The 14,413-nt window shown below is 40.8% G+C and overlaps 1 protein-coding gene across 8 annotated transcripts in view; it reads right to left on the bottom strand.

Annotated features, from left to right (window-relative positions):
* The window catches only part of LOC126921379 (LIM domain transcription factor LMO4.1), a 479,425-nt gene that overhangs the window by 218,937 nt on the left and 246,075 nt on the right, over positions 1-14,413 (bottom strand). For 6 of the 8 annotated variants that reach the window (XM_050732924.1, XM_050732927.1, XM_050732922.1 and 3 more), the window contains one exon: positions 4,102-4,134. The exons of the other annotated variants lie outside the window; for them this stretch is intronic. The gene's annotated coding sequence lies outside the window, so the exon portion shown is untranslated. The remainder of the gene's footprint in view (positions 1-4,101; positions 4,135-14,413) is intronic. 8 annotated transcript variants of the gene reach the window in all.

Genomic DNA, 14,413 nt, shown 5'->3' with positions numbered 1-14,413 from the left:
GGTGATTAACTGTACAAAGGAGAAGGCGTGTAAAACGATAAGCTTCGCTGTAATTGTTACGTAATAACTTCTCTTTGATCGATGAAACACGGTCGGTTTTAAATAAGTCCATAATGGTTTTCGTGCAGATTTGGAAAAGACCGGCAGCACCAAGGTAATCACAGACGCGATACGGCATTCAGATAAAAGCGGTTATTTTCGCGTAGAATCGTTTTTGGTCTCGCGATCTGCCCATTTAATGTATAGATGACGGCGTAAGAGCGTTGTAACGCGGCGGCGTTGTGACGCCTGTCCGACGTGTAAAGCGAACGCTAACTCAATTTGCGCGGTTTTATCGTCCCTCCGGCCGGGATAAATAACGCGAAAAATCAGCGGTAGTTTGTTCATTCGCAAGTTCGTCCCCGGGCTTCACGAAGGATTAATTGATTCGCGGTGGGACACACTTCGAACGTAATTATTTCCTTGATTTTGTGACTCGCGGTCTCGCCATAACGAACCTTACTCGAACCTGCCCTAAAGGGAAATATACTTTATTTAAATCTTCCATTTCCATCATTCGTTCTCTTCATAGTGTTTCGTCGCTTGGAAATTAGTGGAAAAATATCATCAAAATACAAGGACGTTTCTTTGGATCAAACTTGAAAATTATTTGTCCGAATAATTTCCTAATATAAACGAAGAATTTCTCAGCATTTTCTTACAATTTAGTTTTCTATCGAAAGGTACTGAACGTTGACAAAAACAGCGACGTTTTCTTGAAATCTTACAGTTTTGTCGTTTATTCTCCTTATTCCAAGTTTTCCACAACTGCAAGTTAGTGAAAGATATTGTTAAAGCAAGGAGAACGTCCTTTTGATTCAAATCAAAGAGTCCTCGTATCGTCCATTTACATTTCCAAATTTGTTTCAAAGTTTATTAACACCGTGACATCGGTATGCTGCCCCATGCATGTACTTTCATCTGCCGCACAATTCTGCGAGGTAAGTGTATAAGTGGAAAATGCGACGGCGCTTGAAGAAACAAAAAGACATAGTTTCAGCATCTAGTGTGCCCTTAGCAACGCTTGAAAAATACAAGACGTTGATTCACGTTCCCTGGCGTAAATGTGTTAATATAATCACGATATCTCATTTCCAATAGCATCGAAATTTCAACAAATTTTACTCCGCTCGCATAACATATCTGTAAAAGTTTTCCACGAGATGTATGTAAATACACAGATTGAATCGCTGTACATACAACTTTACATAATCTTCGATTCCAATTTCCCATGGAAATATCATTTTCCGCATGTTTCATGCATATACATACAACTATACATATTTCCAGGAGAAATTCTTAAGATTATTTTACTCGAGTTGGGCGTCGCTCTTAATTAACGCCTCTATGCCGATTAGACCACTTCTAATAATCACGATACCGCTGACACTCCGTATTTCACGTTTTTAATGATCCCATAAAAACTTGTTCCCTCGTTGGCACCGAGGAATTTTCAAAGAAGGCAGAAGAGAAAGATAAAAGAAAGTCGTGGGAAGGGGAGAAAGAGGAGACGAGAAGCATCCGATGATCGTAGTACGTGTCACCCAATCAACCGGTTGCCCCCGGCGTGGCGAATTAATATAATTTATGAAAATGAGCCCTGCCGTCGATAGCCCCTTGATTCTCGCTGGCATTCGAAAGCCTCGATTCGAGGGGCTCGGTTGTGTATACAGGAATTCCGCATCTAACTTTCTCGGATCGTTCCAGGATTTTTCTTCTTTCGATCATCTATTTTGCCTCTATCTTTTTCCCTTCTCTCGATTGAATTGGTTAAATTACTTTAACGGTCCAACTAATTAACGCACGATTTCTAAATAAATGGAAATTATAATTGAAGAAATAAAAGTTAAGCAGTTCGTGTATCTGCATTCTGCATAATATCGAACATCTCCGAGGCAAAAGAAAAAAAAGGAAAGAAAAGGGTAAAATTGCAAAGATCGTATTTTGTACTTTGGGATTTAATCTCTCTACAATCCTGCGATTTTTACAGTTTCATCTTCTTCTTATTTCAGCAAACAGAAAGGATTAGTAAAATTTAAAATGATGTTTTAAGAAGACACCGAATGTATAGAACGTATAAAGGAGAAATTTTGCGTATCTAGTAGATTTCTATCTTACAAACTGGAACAAAACTTAAAGTTATAATGAGAAATTTATCTTGAACACAGTTTTTGTTTTGTAGAACATGTCGATCAAAGTCTATCGCGGCTATGGCAATACCACGAAACAAAGGGTTAATAAACATACATATGCCGATAATTTCACGTACCGCTAACTCGAGATAATCACTGCTTAAGAGAACTTTTCTTTGGAATATTCAAAGGAACAATCATGACGTCAGGTTATCACGCGACTTCGCCGGAAACGCGTAATTTTTCCTGCTACTTAGTGTTCGATAGCAACAGAGTAATGAATAACAGAACAAAGAAAACTTGTACTTTCAGATTAGCGATTGTTCCTAGTATTATATCAAGATATACTATATACACACATAAGATTATACGGTTCCGGTATTTAAACGCACGCTTACGTCCATTAGTCTGTTTCGCTCGCGAATCGAGCCACGAATCTCGCGCGTTTCACAATTAGCACCGGGTGTCTGGAACGAAAGGGAACGAACTGGTGGATGGAATCGGACACCGGTACGATTCGCGAATCTGCATTGCAGATTTCGACCACTTTCGTCTCGATCGTGCGACTCGTTTTACGCCGTTCCCTGTGTTTTGCTCGAATTCGAGCAACGGAAACGAATATAGAACTAAATTGCGATAATGGAATATATCTCCATGGCAGTTTGCATATAACGAAACTTTTCTTCTTTTCTTTTTTTCTTTCTTTTTATGTAACTGTTATATTGAAATCGTCCAAGGAAAATAGAATTTCTACACTAAGGTGGTTTCTGATAACGTTTTCGTGGAAAATAACTGGTGCGAGTTAGCGATTCATAATAAAGAGGAGGTTGCTCGTTCTACTCTTATCAGTGGAATTTATTGCTTCCGAAGTGTCACAAACATAATACGAAACACGCAGTGGCTGGCTGGCTGTTGCATAAATTTTCGGACGATTCATTGCGACCCACGGAAAATGGACAAAGCTTTGCTTCACTTAACGAGATGTGGCTAATTGAGAGAAGAAATTTGAGGAGAAGTTTACTGAATTCTAGAATCTGCAGTGCTTGGTAATCGAATGAATATCACAAGGAAAAATGTCTTTTTTGTAATTAAAATAATATTTCATAAATGATAAATTATTCTTGGCTGTGCAAGTCATTATTAAATAAGAAAGCTATCAGTTATATATTACTGTTCATAAATATTAAGATATCTGCTGATCTTGCACATGGCGTAATAATTTACCTAGGTCATGAAGGAAATGATTAATCGAGGATTATCTATTAATAAATGTAACGATCTTTACATATGAAATTCGCAAGTGTGAAATTTGAAAATGTGTTTCAGATTCTTTCAGTTATAAATTACTACATCGTAAGGATGCGATCGAATTAAATTAGAGCGAACGATGAAGAACAAGATGACACGATTTTGTACTTGAGGAGGCTCCGCTCATGGTCATCGCGTAGCGCGTTTCAAGGCCGAGGATAACTACGCAGAACGAAAGAGCGAAAGTCAGGGTCCTGGTGACAAGGTGCCACCACCCGACAATAATTCACAATGATCGTATCGAACGAAACACGTACTCGATATCAAACGGTCGATTTGACTTGTTTCCAGGGTGCAGCGAAATAGAACAGAACCGCCTTATCTTCCGCATAAATTTCCTTTATCAACTAGGCGTTCTCCTAGCGTTGAAACAGAAATATTATTGCTTAAGGTTGTTCCAACATGCTAATTTATGAAGGCTAAATGAATTTGGGTTAAAAAGAATTATCGATTTCGGTTTTATTCTTGAAGGACGTTTTTCATAATTTTTCTAGGTTCTCAAATATGTATATACAAAATGCAAGATATATGGAAATATTCGAGGGAAAAGTCTCTAAACATCATTGCCTTGATTATAAAAATAATATATTATAAAATGATATGAAATATTTTTTTCACTCACCGTAACGATTGCTCGTCGATACTGTTTCCGGCTCTGAAACACGAACAAAAAGAACTTTTATAAACATATTTTAAATGGAAAATAAATTTTTCACAAATTAAAAATAAACACGAACCTTAATAAAATATTCGAAAGCCTACATCGATCATTTCAATTTGAACCGAAACGAGGGGTTATAGAATAATACATAGAAAGAAACGTCATCGAAGCGAATCTTTCGAAGAGGTCTTGAAAGGAGTTGGAACGATCGCTAGAGGGTTAGAGGCAGAGAAACGACTATGAAATGGCATTAATTATTTCGTTCCATCGAACGGGAGAGCGGTGCCGTGCGCGAAACGCGCAGTAGAAGCACGACGAGCGCAACGAGGCGACGAGTTCGAAATTTAATTGGCCATAAAGAAACAATCATTATGCAACTCTCGGATCTCGCTTAAGTGGTTCGTGTCGCGAGAGCCAGCTTCCTACTTACCGCTAAACGAACCGTGCATCGATAACCATCGATAAATCTGGAGATGCACTTTGTGCTCTCGCAAACGGGCGACAACGGCACAAGCGTTCTACCCAAACCTATACATATAGCTGTGTTCGTCTCTTCCTCTATGTCTCTCTCCGTCGTTCCTTTTCATCCCTTTCATCCATGTGTTTCTATATATACGTAGAAGCACGCGTATCTACACGTGTATATCGGTACAATACTGGCATGTTAGGCCAAAGGAGATCCTCTGTACTCTATACTACTCTATAGACAAGGCAGAACGTTTGTCTCTGTGTTTCGCGACATTATTAATTGCATCATTATCCCGCATCCGACTGTAACCCAAACAAATGCTAATCGGCCATAAGTCCTGGCCATTAAGCTTTGTATAGACTAGTACGAGCTAAAGCTCGAACAACGTCTTCTCCTATTATCGACGTCAGATCGATTTAAGATGTATGACACGAGCTTCGAGCGTGAACGAAACGAAACAAAACGCGGGAGAATTACATAGTTTCTGGCCGGATTTGTTGCGTTTGCCACGCGGTCGATACTCGATGAAACGGAGTGTGTGGCAGCATCCAGCCGCGGCATCGAGATTTCAATAATAAATTCCCGTGCACGCGTCGCGAATAAAAATCGACGCGGTCACTTTGTGCCGGGCTTTTTTTCCACACGCTGATTTCGCTTCCATTGAAAGAAAGGGGGAGAGAGAGAGAGAGAGAGATTTATTGGCACTCGATGCGCTGCGAATATCCGCAGACTCCTGCACCACATCGAAGCCGTAAAGACGAATCTACGTTAACGATCGGGATAGCTAAGAGTTGTCGTACTATCTTTATTATTTTATACGGCTTTTTAAAAGCAATTTGTGTAGCCATGTAAATTCGCAAATGGAGTTTGCAATTACGTGCAGCTGGATTTACGATTAGCCGATCCGTCGATTGTAACACAGCGTTATCAATAAGGCTATTATCCTATCGTCGGGATAATTATAAACTGAATTCAACCCGTTGAACCCGCTTTCTTCGTTCGTTTTCCTTTTGAATCCTAGCCTATTGAGGAAGCGCAGGAAAAATTGAAACGTGACTCGCTAGCATGATAATTAACGCAACACGGCCTGAATCGTCCGCTTTCGCGTATTCACCGGTCGCTTTCATTTCTATAGATACAAATAATCCATTGAGAGGTGTCTTTTTGTTTCGATTCCTCGCCCAGACCGATTCAACCTTGTGTCTTCTACGAAGATCGCGTAGAAATCGAGCGATTCAATGGCTCATAGGACTCGCCAGATACCCCGTCTTCCGTCGCTTTTCTTCATCTTCGAAACAACTAGCTACCTTTTTTTATAAAAATGCTTTTTTATAGATTGAAATGATTTGTAAAATCTTACAAGAAAAATCTTCATATAGATATCTCATCTATATAAATTTTCAGATCAGCTTCAAATTTTTCCAAGATCAAGACAATCCTGATGTCTCATTACAACGTTAGTGAAATTTTTACACGTTTTATATAACGCGTACAATATATGTGCATGTATATAAAAGTATTTTACAACAACTATTCAAATACTTTCGTGAGTCACTTCGCGTGACTTTAGATATCCTGTGCTATTGTCTTAAATGAAATCGATGCGTGTAAACTCGTGAAGCAACATCCATTTTTTCATCGTATAAATCGCGACACAAAATGTCTTGGAAACGGCGCGTCGTCTCTGCATCGCGACCCTTCCTCTCTCCTCGTCCATACATAACAACCATTTATATTTCCGTCTTTCGTGTAAGTAGCTTTATTCGAAAAAGCACATTAGACGACCACGTCGCATCCTCTTTCGAATTGGACCGGATCCAAATACGAGAATCATCTCTTCTGCGCGCGGCTTACGTCCCAACGGATATAACGTGGTACAGTGGAAATTTGTGACCTTGGCATTTAGCGTCGTCCCTCGCGATTCGTTCCACGTGATCCACGTTCGTCATCTCGATCGATTTTAGCTGATATTTATCCTTGTTTTCGAGTGATTGCGCATTTGACAAATATCGTTTCATACTATTTTATTGCTGTCCTCTGGGATAAAGTTAATCATCGTTAGAATGATGATCGTAATTATAGAAATACTGCGCAGATCAGTTTCACTCATTACTATCATAAGGAATATTTTATCATATTTTCGCTTACTCTGTTCATCCTTATGACTTGACCCTATGTCCTTATGACTTTTCCATAAATGTAGAGACACCCGCAACCTAAATATCATAATCCGAGAATCCAATAAATATTTTTACATCTTACATCATCGATTACTTTCTAGTAAGCGATGTATCATTCGTTTAATCACGTCGGCGGGATAATTCGTAAAGCAGCTATCAACTGAAAAATCGGAATAAAAATGAAAGAAACGGAGAAGAAGAAATTAAGGAGAAAAATGCGAAAGACGTATGAATGTAAGCGACGGATTGCCATACACGGTGGACATAAGTCCGCTGCAATCGCTTCTCGAATCAGCCTCGGTCATGATTAATTTATACCCGGAGACGAATGTAAATTCATTATAACCATAAAGTATAGCTAATTGGAAGCGTAAATCTTAAGAGGATGGACGGTTTGCAATTACGATCAAAAAGAGAGGCGAACGAACGTCCGGGGGAACTATCAAAAGGTAGTGAACTGCGCGCGCGGCATTTACGAGGGCTTTTCAAAAAATTCAGCCCGCACAGCTCCCGCTGCGTCGTCTGCAACAGGCCAAACGTACGGTTATTCCGTCCGCTTAATGTTAAAGGGGGCATTAATGTATAATTTACATTCGGCCAATTAAAGGCCAATTAGATACGAAGCGTTTCACTCGCGGAAGAGGGATGCCATAAAATGGCGTGTATGTACGCCCTTTTGGAACACCGTCGCGTCGTGGCTCCGCATCAACCGGTGCCACGCTTTGATGTCGACCTTTCTCGAAAAAATTATCCACCGGTCGCCTTGTTACTATGTAAATACCCCCTCCCCTTTTTTTGCCTCTTGCTCTTTTTCTCTCCTGTGTTGCCCCGTCTCCCTTATTTTTTTTTTTTTTTTTTTTTTGTACATTTCAAACGTTACCAAACGTTATCGTTGTCCGGTCGTTCCTTCGGCAACGTTTTGCTCTCTCGAATAAATTTATACGTGCCATCGCGCGGATTTCACAGACCAGAGGGGGACCAGATGAAAAAAGAGCGCGCAGGGTATCGGGAGAAGGGGAGAAGGGCCGAATAATTAAATTGTAGCAATGCAGCTGCTGGACTGCGCTGTAAAACTGTGCCGCGAAAAATAACGACGTATCCGAATTGCAAATCCGCTACTCGCGACCGCGCCACATCGCCGACTCGCGTTATCGCGTTTTCAGCCTGTAACGCGGGTTCGATGGATCGAGATGCGAGTCGCTGTTAGGGAACTGTTGCTCGTTCGCTGCTGCAACGCTATAAATGAACCAGTGCTTGCATTTAAGTAACATGCTAAATCGATAAGTTCTCGTTATGGGACAACTTTGTCGAAATCTTTGGTGTTCTGTACGAAAGTGAAACTTAGGCACGTGAATTCGTGTATCAGAGATGTCGTATTGGAGATGTTAATATTTAAACAGTCCTTCGATTTCTACGGTACACATAAATCGGCAATTTAGATAAATCTACAATTAAATCATAAAATTTAAAAACTTTCTGTCAAATATATGTATAAGAAGCTTTTCTTCCCTTTAAATCACCGATAGTCTAAATCCGCAAATTTTTGCGACTAAGGTACAAATTTTCAAAGTTTGATTTTAATATTTTATATCGTGTATTATTAATTCAAATAAACAGAAGAAATTCTTTTTTTATAATATTTGATAATATTGAATATAATATATAATAATAAAACATTCATAATTTTTCATATGTAATTGTAAAATACTTAAAAGATCTGATATTGTAAATCCCTAAGTAGTAAATCTGGATTCAGTTTGTAGTATACATATATAGTATAGTTTTAGTTAGTATAGTTTCATCGATAATATTAGAGAAAATCCTGTCCATGCTTTATCCACGAAAAAACATATAATATCACGTCAACCATTATTAAAACGCCAAGAAAATATTCATTTTCCACATGAGCATCAGACATCGCGATCAAGGCACCGTTTGCGGAAAATCAATTTTCATAAATCGAGACGTCCGTGGATACGGTTTCGGGATGGATTCGCATCTAGCAGCAGTTTTACAACGGTAAATTAATTCACCCTGGTAAAAGTTACGCGGCGGCGCAATCGTGGGAATGTAAATAAGAAGAATGACCGTGCGAGGATGGACGCTTTTATTCATGGCCGGGAACTGTTTAAGCGGCTAACTGTACAAATGAGAGAAACAGGAATGAAAACGCGGATAAGGCGACCAGCGTGGCGAGCGTAGAAGAGGAGGGGATGTAAAAAAGGCGTCCTCCAACGCCGGCGTACCGTGGAAACCTGTCCTTAATTGATAGGAAATTCCTTGGAGCGCGAGTACCTGCCAGATTTTTCAATGTCCGTAACAGGTTGAAACTGGATACTTGGCGACGATTTGTAATCCACGCGTCTCAACCCTGTATCCTCGTCAGCTTAGCGACCAATCGCTCCAACGTCCATGCACGGATTCGTTCTCGCGTTATTTCTTTTCTCGTGTATACGATAAATCGCGGTCGACTTCGACTCATCGACGATTTTCTTCCCTTTGCGTGTGGTATCGCTGCCTCGTTGTCAATCGCGATCTACAACGTGTGAAACGCCATTGCGAGGTTTCGCGCGTTTTTCATCGACAACGCGGTGATTACCGGACGCGACTGTACTATATGTAGCTTTTTGCTGCTGGAGTATGTAGGTAGTTCTATTAGAGGCTCGAGGAGCTGTTGATGATACAGGGGACGAGCTTCTTTTTGTGAATTTTCCATTAGGAGACGGATAGCCTGCGTGGTTCGATGCATTGCGAGTAAGTCCCTGAATATTTTAATAGGAGCATGGCAAATTTGCATTCGTATTAAGATTTTTTTAATGACTCTAGTTTGAGGCTTATTTATAGCTTGTCAAATGCTTGTGATGAAAAAATAGCAGCGGGTTATCGCGTGCAACGTGCAACCTATCGATCATAGAAGTTTGAAATAAATTTGGGATGGTAAAGAAATAGCAAATATTGATTGAGACGGATAATATTGTGAAAAATAGCTTGGAACTTCTGAAAAGAATGACGTACACGTATATGGTTTTGTGTGGCCACATTATTACCCTAACGATCTTTATCCATATACGACTAGAAGATATTTGTCTACTTTGTCTACCACTAAATTTGATAGTACAATTTCTCCGAAGCCTGACTACGATACGAACATTACAGGGAGACGAGAAAGAGCCACAGCCAGGTGATCACACGGCACAGTGTTGGTGATTGCTTCGACAGATAATTTTTCGTCGTGGCGAAAGTAGGGCCAACGTGTCGGTAAAACGCGCGCCCGTGTGCACGCGAGCTTTCCAACGCGGCGCGCTGTTGGCAACGCACGCGGAACAGCCATAAATTTATCAGGAACGCGAGAGTCCACGCGATATCGGGTTAATTCCCGGGCGGTACGACACGGCGCCATGCTTACGTAGGTGCGTGCGCAATTAACGACAGAGAGGCGAGTATAATGAAGACCGGTCGAGTACTGTCCAGGAACAGCTGCGAACGAAGGCGAACAGTGGGTTGCCATGTCGGCCTGAGAGAGACGAGAAAGACCAGTTCATTAGCGACACTGGCTAAGGCCTGCCTCGGAGACATCTGTTTTATTTATTCCCTTATTTTTCACCTTATCCGTCTCTGCTCGCCCCCTTTCCTCTCTTTCTGTATCTACGAACATAGGTAGCTACACGAACCATGCTCTTGTATGTTTAACGATTTTGATCAACCCATGACGATATCTAGCTTAGGACAATTATAGAAGCCAGGTAGAAAGTCTGTCAGATGCTGAGGTATTTGATAATCGCTGCTAAGTGATAGAAATGAAGGAACTTTCTTATTTCTGAAATTTTCAAATCCTTGTTTGATTCGTTCGAAATCAGACCATGTGTGTCATACAGCGAAATCTACACCTTATAAATTAAGCTTGAGATATTGGAACATTCCAGATATTAATTTCATTCATATTTAATGAGAAATAGTTTGTCATTATTTCATTATTCACGAAAATGAATACCCTGAACTTTAGCTCTATCTCATAGTAACCAATATCAACTCGGTTAAGAAAGAATATTATTTTCAAAACGGAGAACAAAGTGAGTAGTTTGAGTTCAAGCGAGTTTACGATCAGAAATATCAGGACATTAAAATGTCTACACCTAATGGGGAATCGTTTATTTCGAGATCAGTCTTGAATGGATTAAATTGACCGTAGCGTTATCAGATACAAGATAAAGGCAACAAATGACACCTGTTAAGAGACACTCGAATATCGATGCAAATCCAAGTTAAATGAAATGTAGGAAATGCAAGTTAAACGTAGAAAGTATCGCGAATAGGCTCGCGAGAGACAAATTTCCCAGGCGTTGGTCCTTTCCCGGTGGATGGCGACCACAAAACCGCCAATTTTCCCGATCGTCGTTCTCGTACAGAGAGGCGGGTGTAGGCCAGCCTGGTAAGCAGACAGGAGTATACGGAAGAGCGGGCGAGCGAGCGAGCTAGCGAGAGCACGTCGAGCTGCCGAGCGACAACAGGTTGAATTAATTGACAAAGATAGCATTTTCCGCGTCGACGTGGCTACCTAAACGCAAATATTCGATTGCGCCCCGCTGGTTCTAGGGTCAGCCTCGGTAGCCAGAGGACAGGGAGGAGGCAGCAGGGTGGATCAGAACGGCGTAGAGAGATAGAAGCGATGCTGGATGGAGGTGGAAGCTAGGTGAACACGCTAGGTGGATGGTCAGGGGTGGGCCCGCGGTTCGGTTGATCGAACACATTTTAATCAATTCCATTAGTCCGGCCTGTAACCGTCCACACGGATATTTGACGGTGCTCGTGATGGTAGCCCGAGTGTGCTGGCCTGTTTGGGTGCGCGTGCTCGCTTCTCTTCTCTTGCACAATGTCTATGTGTGCCTCTATGTATTACGCGTATGTGTAGCGCCATGTGAAAGCGTATGTGTGCTTGGTGTGTTGGCAGCAGGTAGAGAGACCGATAGGTAACCGTACGGTCCCGGCCGGTTTACGAACGGCGAGGGCGTCGGTCGTTGGTTCGCCAGCGACGTCATCGTTTCGGTTTACACGCGCCAATCATCGGCCGACTAATTGGTCGGTACTCCGCGACCGATTCCGCGCTCCATCGATTCCACGCGCCCGCACCCACTGACACCACACCCCTGTCCAAATCACGCGCGTTTTCCCTGAGAATATATCGCGATTAATGGCGTTACCACGACGCGCATCTACCGATCGCCAACTCACCCTTCACAGCATCCCTTCTCTTCGTAGCTTTCAGATGGACGTCGACATCTCTATCGATGCATTGGTTTACACTGTTCGAGTTATTACCCTATCGCTACAGGGGATGAGCGTACATGATTTATTCCTAATTTTTTGGTATAGAATACATACATTTATTCTTTTTCTTTCTCTATTTTTATATATTCGATAGGAATACCGTGGATACGGTATGAATATCGTGAAGCAAGGCTCGAGCTTATAGTGAAAATGTAGACTATTCGTAGAATAAACACGTTAGTGCGCGTGTTGCCTAATCATCGCGATCTCGCCGCGCGGACCATGGTGAACATGAATATGTTCTAAATTAGATACACGATGGAATATATCCACCGTAACTTGAGCCTTCATTAGGTACTTGTTTGTTAAACGTTGGTAAACCAATATGTCGTTAATGAGTCGATATCTGGCGATGAATACACGGGAAAAGGAGCAAACACGTGCTACGCGTACTCTTTAGAACACCAAGCTTCGAAACGTGCAACGAACAATAGAAGGCATGGACGTGGTGCAAGATGTATACATATTATCGAACTTGAAGAACTCTGGCATTGGTCAGACGTTGAAAGTTCCGATCGTAAAGACAGGATATAAAATGCAAGTGAATAAAAGTCGACTTCTCTACGATCGATTCGACCAAGTAGGAAGAAAACAAAAAAAAAAAAAAAAAAAAAAAGAAAAAATAAGATTAATCCCGTTGACGTAGAATAGTTCCGGGGGTAAATGGCAACAAAGCTGATTGAACGTAAAAATTTTCATACGTCGATTCCGGCCAGCGAGTACGATTGATCTTATCGCGGAACGATAGCTCTAAAAACGTAAATTGGATCTATTCAAAATTTCATTTTTCCGACCCGCCGTAAAAACGGCGGATAAATCGAACCACTAAAAAGTATTCCTATATGTTATCGTTTCGCGTTTTACAAGGCCACTGTCCCATGGTGTAAGCTTATTACGCGAATTCGCCGCGCGACCCGACCATAAGTATCATCGAGCAGAATCCATGAGAGAATACGGACCGAGTCACGGTGCCCAGCTACCTATTTCTAGATATTTACGTTCGATTATTGCTACAATCGAAACCAGCTGCCGTGATACACACTCACATTTCGCTTTAGCGCTCTTGACACGCGGCGCAGGGTGCAACGAATTTTGATTGACGCAAATGAATTGGTATCAATGTAGCTTATTCGTTAGATAAATGAAGAGAGAACTTTGTATCGTTGAAACCAGATATCTGGAGAAATTTAAAGTGACTGTGGTAGAATAATCCAAATTGATGAATCTTTAAGTTTTTAGAATCAATTTTTAAATTTCTAAATCTTCTTCAGCCTTCAATTTTCCATCTTTGAAACACTTAACTCGCAGTTTATTGAAGTTTATAACGAATAATAACAGATATATCAAAGTTCTTGGCAATAAAGATACGAGCGTGTTAACGATCAGTTTTTCACATTTGTCCGTAACATATTCCACACCACTTCTTCGCCTTCGCGACAATTACTTTGATGTCAATTTCGGTATACGATCAAAGTAACCACCGGCTCACGAGAATTCGTGATATTTGTCTTTTAATTACACGACAGTCAGCCACATCGAACGCGTCATTGTAAAATATATATAATATATCGTCATGGAGAGTTTTTATTGAGTATGGAGAGTACATGGAGAGTATTTACAATTAACCGAGTAAAACAGTCGAGGTTAACCTTTTAGGCTAATATGACATATAGGGATACGAACCGCACTGCTTTACCGCAACGGTGGTTCCGCATACACGCGTCTGCTTTGTGCAACATGATGGAAACTTTACGTTACACGTTCGTTACACACTATCTATTGATGGCCGGGCAAGCTAAATGAACTGACGGTTCATCGGTGAACGGCGGCGTCGGCCCAGCTTCCAACGTAATAGAGGGAATATTAGGGATTTATTCGTGCTGCGGTGATCCACGATAATTCGTCAACGAAAGTGACCGTGAATCTCTTTCGATTAATCGATCGCTATTAAATAGCAAAGTCCTTTGGAATTGATCTTAATTGAAAACTATGTAATTAGAATCAATTCCACTAAGTGGAATATTAATACTTGAATTAATGACATTAGCCTTTTTACGGGTTTAGAAGAATCTTTATCCTGATACGTAAGGAATATATAAAGAATGTTCTGTCATAAATTTTGTTGAAAAATTATGGTACAATACGTTTCTATCTATTCGTGCCTATTAGCTTTATAGTGCTATGACAATAATAATACGATTACTTATGGACACATATTACAATTTTTATTCACGATTTTGTAATTAAATTATATCTTGTCAAAAGTAGGCAAGTGTCTGGATACTTTTGAACCGCAGCT

This window comes from Bombus affinis, chromosome 10 (genome assembly GCF_024516045.1).
Source record: "Bombus affinis isolate iyBomAffi1 chromosome 10, iyBomAffi1.2, whole genome shotgun sequence".
Lineage (NCBI taxonomy): Eukaryota > Metazoa > Arthropoda > Insecta > Hymenoptera > Apidae > Bombus > Bombus affinis.
This window is presented reverse-complemented; position numbering and strand designations above follow the sequence as displayed.